The following is a 15,624-nucleotide window of genomic DNA, read 5'->3' as shown; positions in this document are numbered from 1 at the left end:
ATTCATCGATCCAATGCCTACGAATTTCTCTCATATTGTTCTTGCTAAGTTACTACTGCTATTGTTACTATTGCACTTGCTACAAAATCATTGCTATCACTTTTACCGTTACTATTGTTGTTGCTACTATTATCAAAACTATTAAACTACTTTTCTACTGATCACTTTGTTGCAGATAATTAATCTCTAGGTGTGGTTGAATTGACAACTCAGCTTCTAATACTTGCAAATATTCTTTGGTTCCCCTTGTGTCGTATCAACAAATTTGGGTTGCATACTCTACCCTCGAAAACTGTTGCGATACCCTATACTTGTGGGTTATCAAATACCTACCATCGTTGTGCTGCTTCATCCCTTCCTCTTTGGGGAAATACCGACGTATTTGAAGCCGCATAAAAAAATTCTGGAGACGTTGGCGGGGAGACATCATCAACATCTACGAGGTTCCTAATCACAAATCTCATCTCCTTGCAACTTACATTATTTGGCTTCTGCCTCTCATTTTCGTCTCCCCACTTCACAATAAAATTGCCATTTTTAATCACCCTCTTTTCCGCTCGCCGTTTTTAGATCTGTTTTTGTGTGCAATTTTGTTTGTTACTTTTTGTCGCTATGGATAGTTCTTCTTCTATTGCGAGCACTCCCGAGAACGAGGTTCTTAACTTTAAGCAAAGGGAAGGGGAGAATTTAAAAGATGCTTGGTATAGGATTTGCAATGCTAGATCTATCCTTAAGCAATCTACCGTTGTTCTTCTTTGTTGTTTTTATGTGGGCATCACCACTTCGTATAGATTCATCCTTGATACGATTACCGGTGGAAATTTCTTGATGTGTCCCTCTCTCGATGCTTTTAATGCTATGGTAAATTTAGTGGGTTCATCGCCTCTTATGATTACTGAAACAACTTTAACTCTTGAGCATGTTATGGAAAGACTAGATTCTATTGAAAAGAAAATGCTTACCAAAGAACATATCAAAAACTTGGATAAAAATATACATAATTTTGCTACTAAAATTGGGTCAAAAGCGGGAGAAGTTCTTAAGTTGTTAAAAGACAAGGTAACCGTGATTCATGAAAGAATTCAGGAAAGCCCGTCTAGGATCGATAAACTGGAAGAAATCTTTAGTAATCTAAGTACGGCTTTTTCTTCCGCTAAAACTACTGAAGAAACTCCAGCAAAAATTAGCAAGATTACTCAAGCCAATAAAAACAAGGGTGCAACCTCTAATAGTAACAAAGAAGATCTTAAAATGATTAGTATTCACCCAGATTTTGTTGAAGTTATAAGAGACTCTATTAGTAAGAACAATTTCCGCAATTTTTTGCCTAGAAATCTTGCTATTTTACTTGCTAAATCTTCAAAGAAATCTGATTGTGTGATTGAAGAGTTGGAAACTAAAGATGACAATACTTGAATCTTTGCGTTATGCCTAGCTAGGGGTGTAAAACGATAGCGCTTGTTGGGAGGCAACCCAATGAATAAACTTTATTTTTGTCTTTTTCTTTCTGTTCTTGAGTGTTTTCACAATCATGCTACTGTTATGATTGTGTTTGTTATGTTTTACTTAGTGTTTGTGCCAAGCAAAGCCTTTGGGATCATATTGGGTGATAGTTGATTTGATCTTGTTGGAAAACAGAAACTTCTGCACCCAGTAAAATAATTTTCATAAATCACATAAACATGCTTTTGTTCTGAATTTTTTACACAAGATTGGTATACAAATTGCCTACATCGTTCTATTGTTTCATAATTTTTAGAGTTACAGAAGTATTCGAAGTTTTCAGATTGCTACAGACTGTTCCATTTTTTGACAGATTCTGTTTTCTTTGCGTCGTGTGCTTGTTTTGATGAATCTATGGTTTGCATTGGAGCGTACAAGCAATAGCAAAGTTGGAATACAGTAGATATAGTACAAGAAAAAAATATGAATTGGTTTGCAACAGTACTTAGAGTAGTGATTTGCTTCGTTATACTAATGGATCTCACGAAGGATTTGTTGAGTTTTGTGTGATTGAAGTTTTCAAGTTTTGGGTGAGATCACGATGGATGAAGGATAAGGAGTAAGAAGAAGCTAAGCTTGTGGATTCCCATGGCACCCCAAGTTATTCTCCAAAGAGAAGCAAGCAACTAAGCTTGGGGATGCCTGAGTGGCATCCCCTCTTTCTTCAAACGACCATAGGTATTTTACTTGGAGCTATATTTTTATTCGTCACATATCATGAGTTTTGCTTGGAGCGTCTTGTATGATATGAGTCTTTGCTTGTTTTTATTTTTATTTTGTGTCATGAATCCTTTATAGACACACCTATTTGAGAGAGCCAAAATTATGATATGACTTGTTAGATTTGCTCTCTATGCTTCACTTATATCTTTTTTAGCACGGTGTGCTTTATTATTTTTGAAGAAATGCTCTCATGCTTCACTTAGATTTATTTGAAAGTTAGTAATTTTTTTAAGAAATCCTCTCTTGCTTCACTTAAATTATTTTGAGAGAAGAAACTTTTTATGCTCGTGTTCTTCACTTAGATTTGTTTGAGCTATCAAAAGCAACATATGAAATTAGTCCCAAAGTGATAGATATTCAAGAGGGATATAATAAAAACTTTCATGAAGATTATTGGACAAAATAAACTTGATTCTTTGTAATAGTTTTGCGATATGATGATATAATATGTGAGTCATCTTGATGAGTAATTATGCTTTAGTAAGAATATTGGTATTAAGGTTTGTGATTCCATATGCAAGCACGGAAGTCAATAGTTATGCTATGAAATTACATCCTGCATGTGGTGCATTATTCGGTGTTAGTTATGCTTAATGCTCGCTTATGAGATTTTTGTTTCTTGGTTGGATGCTTTTCAATCTTTTGCTAGCCTTCATTTGCACTAAGTATGATCACTACTTATGCATCCAAAATCCTTAAACCCAGTTTTGCCATATGAGTCCACTATACCTACCTATATGCGGTATTCTTTTGCCATTCTAAGCGAATTTGTATGTGTCATATCTAATCTTCAAAATAAATTTCTCTTTTCTGTGCTCATACCGCTCATGAAATGGTAGGGGGTGGCTGATATATTTCCATGCTAGATGTGTTATTCTCTAGATGAGTGTTTATTCACTTGTCATTGCACGAGAGTACAGAAAAGGTATTAGGGATGCCCAGTCCCGAAATGAAAAATGAATTTACTTTATGTTGTCAAATAATAAATTCCTTGAAAAGTGTTGGTATGGAAGGCACCCGTGGATACGGCTAGCCATGGAAAGTGAAAGTATGGTTGAAAAAGGAATAAACTTTATTTTCTGTTTGGGAACCACCTATGATATATCTAGTATGGAAAGTATTGGGAACTACTCGATCGTTTTCATTGACAGAAAAAGCATGCCACCCAAAATGTTTTTATCTCTATCTTTTTCGCTTTAAGCTGTGGCACCTCTACAAATCCCTACTTCCCTCCGTGAAGGGATTTTCTATTTACTTTATGCAATTTTTATTTTGAGTCTCCATCTTCTCTTATAAAGCACCAACTAAGGGGCACTATGATCGTACTTGAGCATTGGGTGTAGCTAATATGCGAGTATGTTTCATGAATGGAACAATGATTGAGCATAATGGGCTAGGGATAACTTGCTTTAGTATTGATATTTTGAAAGACTTGGTTGCTTGTTGATATGCTTGAGTATTGAAATCTTCATGTCAAAACTAGACTATTGCTTTGAATCATATAAAAGTCCAAATGTCCATGCTACAAAGAAAAGAAAATGTGATGAACAAGTTAGGCAGCATTCCACATCAAAAATTCTGTTTTTATCATTTACCTACTCGAGGACGACCAGGAATTAAGCTTGGGGATGCTGATACGTCTCTAATGTATCTATAATTTTTTATTGTTCCATGCTGTTATATTATCATTCTTGGATGTTTTACAAACATTTCATAACAACTTTATATCATTTTTTGGGACTAACCTATTGACATAGTGCCCAGTGCGAGTTGCTGTTTTTTGCTTGTTTTTTACTTCGCAGAAAATCAATACCAAACGGAGTCCAAACGCAGTGAAACTTTTTGGAGATTTTTTCTAGACCATAAGACACAAGATGGGCCAAAGAAGTACCAGAGGGGAGCTCTGAGGGGAGCACAACCCACCAGGGCCGCCGCAAGTTCCAGAACCACCAGATCCAATCTATACACCAGCATGGAGGGGTTCATCATCCTCATTGGTGCCTCTCCGATGATGCGTGAGTAGTTCATTATAGACCTACGGGTCCGTAGTTAGTAACTAGATGTCTTACTCTCTCTCTCTCTCTCTTTTGATTCTCAATACAATGGTATCTTGGAGATCTATTTGATGTAACTCTTTTTGCGGTGTGTTTGTTGGGATCCGATGAACTTTGAGTTTCTGATCAGATCTATGTTTTTATCCATGAAAGTTATTTGAGTTTCTTTTGATCTCTTATATGCATGATTACTTATAGCCTCGTATTTCTTCTTCGAATCTTTGGTTTAGTTAGGCCAACTAGATCGATTTTTCTTTCCATGGGAAGAGGTGCTTTGTAATGGGTTCAATCTTACGGTGCTTGATCCCAGTGGCAGAAGGGGAACCGACACATATGTATCGTTGCTATTAAGGATAACAAAATGGGGTTGATTTCTACATAAATAGATCTTGTCTACATCATGTCATCGTTCTTATTGCATTACTCCGTTTCTCCATGAACTTAATACACTAGATGCATGCTGGATAGCGCTCGATGTGTGGAGTATTAGTAGTAGATGCAGGTAGGAGTCGGTCTACTAATCTTGGACATGGTGCCTATATAATGATTATTGCCTCGATATCGTCATGATTATTTGAAGTTCTATCAATTGCCCAACAATAATTTGTTTACCCGCCGTATGTTATTTTTCGAGAGAGAAGCCACTAGTGAAATCTACGGCCCCCGGGTCTCTTCTTTATCATATTTGCCTTTGCAATCTATTTTCATTTGCTTTTATTTTCAGATCTATTAATCCAAAAACGCAAAAATACCTTGCTGCAATTTTTATTTATTTATTTTATCTCGCGTTCCCGCGAGATTTATTTATCCAATCTACTACAAATTTTACCTATCTTTTACCCGGGAAGGATTGACAACCCCTCTTTACGCCGGGTTGCAAGTATTTGTTCTTTGTGTGCAGGTACCGTTTACATAGTGTTGTGTGATTCTCCTACTGGTTCGATAACCTTGGTCTCATCACTGAGGGGGAAATACCTATTGTCGCCGTGCTGCATCATCCCTTCCTCTTTGGGGAAATACTGACGTGGTTCAAGCCGCATCACGTATGTATCCTCAGCGTGCTCATACTGATGATCCAATCATAACACACACCAGCGCCAAACCACCCATGGGTCGCATACAACAATTTGCAAAGGCCCTACACCACTTCATCACAGTCACCAATCATGTAGAGGTCTCAAGTAGAACGATGTAGGCCAGAAATAAAATGTACAACATTTAGTCTTATTGTTATTAGAAAAAGTTTCTATATGTACTTCCTTCACACATGGTGAATAAATGTATTCTTCCCTGTTTGCTGCTACGCATGAACACTTCTTTTTGAGAATAAAATCTTATTCACATAGTTCTCTTACTTTAATATAATTTACTGCATACAAGGCACCACCTATAAACACCCCGTATCGACGGGGCGCGGCATGCCACCGTGCGGGCATGACTAGTTTAAAGCCACACTCCGTCAGTATGTAGTAAAGAATATGAGAGCCATAATCCAGCCTAACACAAGCGTGATGCATCTCTTACATCAACACCACGTGGACTCGTAATTGATGGAGACATATCTAATTTTATTCAAGGAACTGAATATGTTTGGTCTGTTTGTTCGCACACTTGCCTAGTTTACTCTCCTCACTATGATTTGTATGTGTCTTATTTTATGTATAGAAACAATGTTTTCAAATAATTTATAAAACATTGGGATAATAATAAATTGTCATGTACTAACGCTCCAAAATCTCTAGTCTCAGATTCATCAATGGTTGATCATCAACATAGAGTCTGATTAATTAAGGCAAAAAATGATTTGGTTAATTAAAATTTATTTTTTATAAGATTAGATGGGGAATATGTGATGCCGGAGTTAAACGATTCCCAAAGGTGTCGACACCTCTGTGCCTACATCCAACAAACATGTCTCATTCTCATCGCTCATCTCTCTCTCTCTCTCTCTCTCTCTCTCTCTCCTCTTTAGTGTTTATGAAAGGACTATCTTGTAATAATTAAATAAATAAATAATGATAGACTAACAATTGACACTTTCATTCCATGTTTTATGTACCATATTATATTACATAGTATATACTCGGTGTATATTAGAACAATTTAAAAAAAAAGAACGTTTTCAAAGATACAATACATCTTTTTTATAATAATGCATCTATGAAAAGACACGAAGTAAAGTTGTATATACATGGTAACTAAATCGGGAATCTAGAATTCTATGTGTTGGTGACAAAAAGTTAAGTATATGTGTGGTGTGGTTTTTATACAATACTTTGTAGCCAGCAGGATAAACACCTTCGTCACGGTAATTTCATTCTTGATAGCTCGCAAATAACATTTTTACATGTTGCATATGACAAATTTATGCAACGTCTTGAAATAGAAACTAACTATGTCTTTGACAACCAACTCACAACTCAATACTAGTGAAATTTTCTAAGCACCTTCTCTATAAATGGTTTACATACAACTAACCAACTGGCAAAGACATTATATGATTATAACAACATCACTAGAGCAGAGTATAACCCTAACAACACAAAGTATTCAGACATATGATGATGTTCAACCTACATCTTGTTAAGTATAAAGATAATGCCCTCTAAGACCTACCATAGTTAGAAGTATTTCAATATGAAAATGCCACACAGATTTTGAGTCCATTGTTTATACTAAACACTTCTACTTCCACATACCACATTTAGTAAAAGAATTGAGTTTTAGCTACATGATATTTAACATATAAACATTACTAGTATTTTGTTCACATAATGTTGTTAGTGGTATAACAACTTGAACGCTCAGCCAATTTATATTTATCACAAATATAATAGTGCTAAACTTTTACCATACTTTATGATATAAATTATTGTACTTATTCAAATTTAGATTGGGACATTCGTTGAACTGTGTTTCGTTTGAATTGGAATTGGTTACAAAGTCACAATCATCTATAGAATAATATTTTTCGCCTATAGATATAATAGTGTGCTGATATGTGTTTGTATATATATTAGTATAATTAAATATCTTAGCGGAGTGTTTTACAAGTAAAAAGTAATAACAATGATTTGTAGAGTAGGACTATCTATCTTAGTTGTACTAATAGAAAATTCTCGAATGTGAGATGTGTTGATAAGTTGTATGTTTTGACTTCGCTCACGGCCTTGCTCGTTTTTTGGCCTTGAAGGTTTATAATTGGTCTGGATTTGATGATTGTTTTTTAAATTTGCACCTAGCGGATTCCAATATTTAAAAAATGTATGGAAAGGATTAATGATGTTCTTATTGTTGCAAATAGGAATTATGTACCCGTAGATTTCATTGTGCTTTATATAGATTGCAATCCTACATATCCTATTATTCTTGGTAGACCTTTCCTTAGAACGATAGGTGTAATAATTGATATGAAAGAAGGAAACATTAGATTTCAATTTCCGTTAAGGAAGGGCATGGAACACTTTCCAAGAAAGAAAATTAAGTTACCATATGAATCTATTATGACAGCTACTTATGGATTGCATACCAAAGATGACAATACCTAGATCTATTGCATTATGCCTAGCTAGGGGTGTTAAACAATAGTGCTTCTTGGGAGGCAACCTAATTTTATTTTTATGCTTTTTGTTTTGCTTTTGTTCTTGAATAAAATACACATCATTACCTCTGTAGTAATTGTGTTTTGGTGTTTTTATTAGTGTTTGAGCGAAGTAAGACCTTTGGGATGGTCTACGGTGATAGTTGATTTGATCTTGATGAAAAACAGAAACTTTTGCGTCCAGTAAAACAATTTTGATAAATCAGAGAAGCGACGAAACCTTATAAAATTTTTACACAAGATTTATATACAAATTTCCCAGACTATCCTAAATTTTCAGAATTTTTAGAGTTATAGAAGTATTCAAAATTTCCAGATTGCTACAGACTGTTCTGTTTCTGACAGATTCTGTTCTCTTTGTGTTGTTTGCTTATTTTGACTAGCTGAATGCCCGTGCGTTGCCACGGAACAATAAACTTAGACATGAGACATTGCTAAAAATAAATCAAATATAATTTCATAACTATATGTTTGAGCGGTGATACGTGTCGGCGCGCTGACCCAAATTTGGGCCGGTCGGCCTCCAGCCGTTCGATCCAGCAGGCAGGAGCCGTCCGATCTGCCTTCCCCCACGTCATCGTCTTCTTCCCCCTCTCCCCCGCGCACACGTCTTGGTTGAGATCCGCCGGTGACATGTCCCTGCCCCAGCCACCGCGAGTTTGTGCTCCGGCGAGGCACAAAAGCACCTGTGTCCTTTCCCTCACTGTTACCGCTCGTCGCAGCACCAAGCTGCTCGTCGTCGCCACCTCTCTTGGATCGTCGATGTCACGTTTTTCTGCTCCGGCCATGGTAGCAAAACAAATCGTCGGTTCCAGCTTTCCCGAACAATGATTCCAGCTTTTCTGGCCGTAGCATCGACGGCGACAACTTCAGCATCGCCGCTTGCAGCATATACGGCCGCGAGTCGTAGCTTTTGTTGTTGCCGGTTGTAGCATTTTCTCCCATGGGATGCATCTTCCTTGGTCGCCAGTAGCAGTCGTCTACCTCACAGGCCGAAAAAATCACCATCGCTGATGCAACAAAAATTGGCCGCTGGTTGTAGCTTTTTCTAGGGCGGTTGCAGCTCTAGCGCCTGAGGTTGCAGCTTCCATAGGCCATGCCCCATCGTTGTAGCCCCGATGCTCACCTTTGCTGTCCGCATCTTCACCTTCGCCGCTTGCAGCAAAATGGTCGATGAGTTGTAGATTTTTCTTTTGCCAGTTGAGATTTTTCTTCCGCGGGATGCATCTTCATGGTGGCATGTAGCAAACAAGGACGCTGGTTGTAGCAATTTGTTATGCCGGTTGTAGGTCGCAGCTCCGGTGATGTCCTCGCCCATCCCATCCCCATGTCAGGTGCACCTCGTCGTCCCAGCTTCTCGTGCCTTGGGTGTACCTCCCCATCACAGTTATGCAACTGGAGATGGTGAGCTGGGAGAATCGTTGGCCGTGCGAAGAGGAACTGGAGATGGTGAGCTGGGAGAATCGCCGGCCATGTGAAGGACGACGACCTCACTGGTGAGATTGGCCTGCAACTAGGCAGGGGCCGATGCGGGGGTGGATGACGGCCTCGCCGGCGAAATTGGGCTGCAACGGGGGGTGGGGAGGGGGGTGGGGATGCAGGGGTAGAGAGCGGCCTCGCATATGAGATTGGCCTGCAGCAGGGCAGGGCAATTTGCGGGGCTTGCAAAAACAGGAGCGCGTGGTAGCGGGTGACCGGCCAAAGCTTCGGTCGGCGTGACATCTCCAAACATTTTCCTATATGTTTTGAGAACAGAGTTGTAGGTGCCATACATATTTCTTGCAATCAGTTCAAAACGAATCAAACATATTTCTCTTCCATGTAGTTCTTTGGTAAGTCAATTAATTGCATGCTAGAGTATTAGAAAGTAGTAGTAGTTGGCTAAGGAGTAAAATGTAGAACCGACACACTTATGATAAACATGCTCATAGTTTCCTGTCGATCGAGTGTTGCTCCTCTGGTTATTGAACATCCCATCTTGTTGCCAACCTGTTGTATGAGCCGAATCAATCGCAAAAGCTAGTTTCTTAGTGTCTGAATTCACGACAAACTGCAATTCGTACTTCGGCTAGTGTAGTAGCAGTACACACCTACCTTCTGTGGTACTTCAGTTGTCTTTCACCGCAAGGATGTTGAGAATCATACAAAATATGGTTCTGGTTTATACTCCCTCCATCTGAAAAAATTTGTCCCAAACTTGTCCCTCAAATGGATGTATCTAGCACTAACTTGGTGCTACATACATTCATTTGAGGGACAAGCTTTCTCGAACGGATGGAGTATATATTATCAAGGCCACAAAAGACACCTCTCTTGGGAGTACCACAAAAGTCCAACACAATTGTTCTGGGCGGGCTCTCTACATGGTGAATTAATATTTTTCCGTGTGCACTATGCAATAAATTAAAATTGCACAAGAGTTTTTTGCCAATGGTATAAGAGTTTTAGTAGTATCCTCCTAAAACTATTTTTGGTACTATAATGTTTGTTACTAATGGCAAGTTAATTAAGAAGATATGATATGTTATAATAATCTATACAAGCAGGTCGCCTATACAACTACATGTCATTAAAAGCAATACACTGGCCTAGTTTCCTTCCTTGTAAAATATAGGGTTCCCAAGGCTTCATAGATAAGAACATAGTGATGCAAAACAAAGAGAAGGGGAAAAAACCCGGTTAACTTGTTGATATCAAATTTCTCCAAGAGCATTTGAGATGCTCCTGGGAGGCGCAGTGTAATGGCTTTACAAAAAAGTAATGCATATTATCTGAATTTTTCTGGGTTTATATCATTGCATGATGTGATAAAAATGTAAAGGTACCAGAAACTTTAGTATACACTCAAAGGATTAAACAAGACTAATCGTCTATTTCTACGTGGAGCTGAATACAGTTCACAACCACAGAAACAGGAGACTACGGCCACAACCATACAAACGAAAACAGTCAATATTTTTATCCTTTCCTCGATACCTCAGTAGCAAAATTTCTATTTCATTGCCAAGCACAACCTACAGATCAAATCACATTACTGCTACAGCTGGTGAGATATTGTCAAGCTTAGTGAAAAAAACAAAAAAAATTCATAAAGTACCATCCCTTTAGCTGGTGACCTCTTGGAGTTAAGTATATAGGATTTCCAAAAACAAGAAGTGAGATGTTGTATCCGGGCCTGACCCAAACACACTTCTGTTCATTCTCTTGTTGTTTATGTTCAATAACCAACAATAGAAAATGGTGTAAAGAAAGACCAACATAATAAAATGGGTTGCAACATATAGTCAATAACCTCTAGCTAGGTGCATGCCATATTTCTTTTATGAAAATCAGAACAAAGTTATTTATGTGCATCTCTAGTTAGAAATCAACTGAAAATTAATAAAATCTCTGAGGTGAAAACGCATAAAAACTAATGGACTAAGAAATAGCAGGATTGAGCACCACATCCCAGGGGTTGCATGTTGGATAGGGTAATCGTTAAGACTAAGGTCGATCCATGATGAACGAAAGCCTGCACAAATGGTCAAATTCTATAAAAAAAACAAAGAATATTCAGAGGACTGTCAACTAACACCTAAGGGAGCATTTTGAAGTAGGCAAATATCATGATTAACATGATTCTCAACAAGTTAAGAATTGTACCTTAAGCTTGACCTCCTATATGAAGTATCTTATAGTACAACATGGCAAGGTAGCCTATATGAAAGAACAAATGGGACAATAAAAACAATTACTACTCAAGCTGACCGATCAAAACCTAATTGAAACATGCGATTTCAGAATCCGGTCCATTCGCAAAAAATGGAAAAGCACCAAACATGAACTATATCGATAAATCTAGTAATAGACTAATAGTTAGGTTAGATGATAGCTTAGCACTACTTAAATTAGCACAATGAGTCAGCAGCTTGCTAGTTCTCTCAGTTGGGTACGTATAGATCTCACATGCATATAGCCAGAGTTCACCAACGATTGCTTGTCCAAAGTAATATAGAAATCCTAATCTCTACTTAGACAGGTGATACATGTAGCTCCTAGGTTTTATCACCGTGAGTTAAAGTATAAACAGTAAATACGTCACATACCAGTGTGCGCGTGCGTTGCTAGTCGATCAATCAATCCACCAATTCGATCCATCTCAAGGCAAAGCTAGCTAGCTACATTGTTAGCTGATTTAACCCCTTAAGGCAAGCCAGATTTGCTATGTGTTTGTTTTGCCATCGAGCGGAAGCACCGGCCATGCAGAATACTGGTTTGACAGGAATGGAGACAATCAGACAACGGCATCGAAGGAAAGGATCAAGATCTACGCACCTGTGACACTGTTCTTGACGGAGGCAAAGGGCGTCAAGTTCGAGCTGTTGGCCTTCTACGCGTCCTCGTACACCATCCGCTCCGCCACACGGTCCTTGCCGTAGCCCCATGAAGACGACCCGTCGGATTCTAGGACGCACACCCTCCTCGCATAGTTCACAGTTGCCACTAACCCAAATCGTCGAAGCTGCCGGCCGTGGAAGACAAGGATGGAGGGCAGAGACGGAGCAAGACTCAACAGAGAGAGGGCGAGCCGTCACCCCTCGTCGCCACCACCGAGTCCACTGAAGTTTCTCGGGAGAGATGAGATTGGAATCGATGGGGTTGGAGGAGTTGGGGCAACGAAGAAAGAAGAGGAGGGGTTGGAAAGAGTTGGGGCGTGCGTCGTGGCCTCGTGGGTGAGTCGGTCGTGGGTGAGCCGAACTATTTTTTTCTTGGTCGTGGTTTTCTGTGTGTGGGCTGATTTGGAGTTGGATTTTTGGGCTAAAGCGGGCATAGCACTCGCGTGATGGTTGTCGTACCAATCACGACGTTCGATCCTTCTTTAATAGTAGAGATAAATCTATGGGTAGTATCGAGGGTATGAACCATGGAAAAGTTAAAATACAGTAGATATTATACCAATCTCTACTCCTAATGTCTGAGTTGGTAGAATAGCCTTCACAGTTTTTTTCGTCCCACCACCTTTAACCGTATTTTTTATTGTTTTTTTCGTCCATCACATGTTCCACTGATTTTCACCGTCCCACAAGAAAAAAAACACTCTAAACAACCGTGCGAGCAGCTCTTCTCCTAGATTACCCTCGCGCGTAATAGGGTTTCCTACGCCGCCACCGCCATCGGGGAACTCCTCGACCAGCCCAGCCTCCTGCCGCTCTGCCCCCTTCCCTTCCTGTCGCCGCAGTCGCCCCCTCCATCTCCTGGCGGAGCCACTCCCCGCCGCGAACATCCTGCTCGCATTGTACATGATCGGTACGGCGGCCCTGACGGGGAGCGAGAACCGCCACAGGAACGCGGCGGTGAGCCCCTGAGTGAAGACCTGCGCGGAGGCCAGGAACGCGGCAGCAATCCCCGTGGTGTCGTCGGATCGGAGGCTGTCGAGGATGTAGAGCGCCGGGAGCGCGGCACCGACGAGGAACCAGCCCACGGTGTGCGTGGCGAGGAGGCACTGGTGGAAAAAGGGCCTTTGGTCGCGGTTCGCAACTGCCATTAGTCACGGTTGCGCAACCGCGACCAGACGGGCGCGACTAAAGGCCCCCCCCTTTAGTCGCGGTTGCTTAAGAACCGCGACTAAAGGCCCGTCCACGTGGGCGGAGGACCTTTAGTCGCGGTTCTTGTGGCTAACCGCGACTAAAGGCCGCCACAGGTTTTTGAAAAAAAAAATTGAATTTTTTTTTTCAAATTTCTGAATTATTTTAACCTCTAGTCTCTAATCACCACCCCTCATCACTTCTCAATTTATTCTTTTATCACCCCTCATCATTCCAAATCATCTAACTTCCCAACCGGTCACCCATCCCTCTCACTACTCCAGCCCAAGCACGTTTAACTTCCGGGTTCTATTCTCCCACGCTCCAAGTCTGCACTTGTTGTTTTCCTGACAATAATAAGATGTCAATCCCATTAACCTTCAGGAATTTTGCTTGAGCATGAAGTGACACATTTCACTGTTTGAGTTTGAAACTATTGTTTTAAAAAACAATAATTATTTAGTAACACTAATATTTCTTGAATAATTAGTTTGACCATTGTTTGACCACAGTTTGACCACAGTTGACCACAGTTTGACCAGATTTGACCAAAATTGAAATAATTAAAATAATTATTTAGTAACACTAATATTCTAGAATAATTAGTTTGACCATTGTTTGACCATAGTTTGCCCACTGTTTGAATATTTTTCAATTTTTTCCACTCTAGATCTTACAAGCCCCGTAACTTTTTTTCTATTAGGTTTTTGAGGATTTTGAAAATGTTTAATGGGGTTCCCCCGGTTAAATTTGGATGTAACTTTTCGAGTAGATGATTTTTCATATAAAAAACTTTTTCATCCGAGTTAGTATGCAAAAGTTATGCCCATTTTTACAAATTTCAGAGAGATTTTGCAAATAAAGTCAAAATTCACATTTGTAAATTTTCCCAACAACTAGACCACATATCACATGAGAAACTTATTTTCTTTTATTTTTTTGACATTTCCATTATTTTCTTTTATTTTTTTTAAAACTGAAAAGGCGATCCCGGGGGGGGGGGGGGGTAGAGTTTGAAAATGGGACCTTTAGTACCGGTTCGTTGCACGAACCGGGACTAAAGGTCTCAACCCCATTAGTTCCGGTTCGTGCCACAAACCGCGACTAAAAGGGAGGAGCTTTAGTCGCGGTTGGCCTGGCCAACCGCGACTAAAGGCCTTTGGGCACCTTTAGTCGCGGTTGGCCTGGCCAACCGCGACTAAAGCCCGCGAGCGCCCTGGGCCCAGGCATTTGGTCGCGGTTCATCTGCCGAACCGCGACTAAAGACTTCATTAGTCGCGGTTCCTACAGTTTCGCGACTAATGGGGCTGGACGGAAGCCTCTTTTTCTACTAGTGAGGAGGCATGCGAGGCCACAGAAGACAGGCGCGGGCGGATTGGGCTTCCGGGGGCGCTGCGGGAAGGCGGGCATGGCCAGGAGGAGGAGGTAGGGAAGGAGCAGGACGCCAAAGGCGATCTCCGAGAGGCACGGTGGTCGAGAAGGCCAGTACGGTGGCGGCGCCCAGCATGTTGAGTTGCTTGATGGAGAAGAGGTAGTGGTGGTGGTGCGGGCGCGCGGTGGGCGAGGTGGGCTCAGGGTGCAGCGGCAGGGCGGCTGCCCCATCAATGGCAACGTGATGCCGCCCCCGCCGTCGGGCCCATGCTGCCGGACATCATCGTGATCTTGGCTTGTTCGCTCAATGTCGTCGGGTTCTCCTTGTCCGCTGAGACAAGCAGATTGTGTTGAGTTTTGATCCACCTTCTCTATTGAGCAATCCTGGTGTGCTAAAAACAGTGTTTTAACTTTGTCTTTGATTGGTTTATAACTATGCTTTCCTTTGTCGCAGAATTACCAGAATCAGGAAAGGGAGGGAGCAAAGTTGTTGGCCGATGATGATATGAGATTGACAACCTGTTTCCTGCATCCTCTAGTCTAGGAGTAGGATTTGGAAGCGTTTTGGGAAGTAGACTGAAGACCAAGACGATGGTAATTCTGGTGATGTGAGACGGTGTGGTAGCCGCCCAATTAGTCGTAATTCTGCGACCGCATGTTGTGAGTCAACTTGATAATTTTGTGTTGCAGGAAACAACATCACATATTTTCAAGAGGAGTGGCCGAAGGAGAACAGAAGAAATCAATAATAAAGATGGCGTCGACACTCTTCATGAATGCCGTTCTTCCTAGGAGCTGATTTTGT

At 40.5% G+C, this 15,624-nt stretch overlaps 1 pseudogene; it reads right to left on the bottom strand.

Annotated features, from left to right (window-relative positions):
- Positions 1–12,253: 12,253 nt before the first annotated feature.
- LOC123084142 (uncharacterized) lies at positions 12,254–15,100 on the bottom strand (annotated as a pseudogene).
- Positions 15,101–15,624: the final 524 nt, after the last annotated feature.

The sequence above is a fragment of the Triticum aestivum genome, chromosome 4A, assembly GCF_018294505.1.
Source record: "Triticum aestivum cultivar Chinese Spring chromosome 4A, IWGSC CS RefSeq v2.1, whole genome shotgun sequence".
Taxonomy (NCBI): domain Eukaryota; kingdom Viridiplantae; phylum Streptophyta; class Magnoliopsida; order Poales; family Poaceae; genus Triticum; species Triticum aestivum.
Note: the sequence above shows the minus strand (reverse complement) of the source record. Positions and strands in the feature narration are given on the sequence as shown.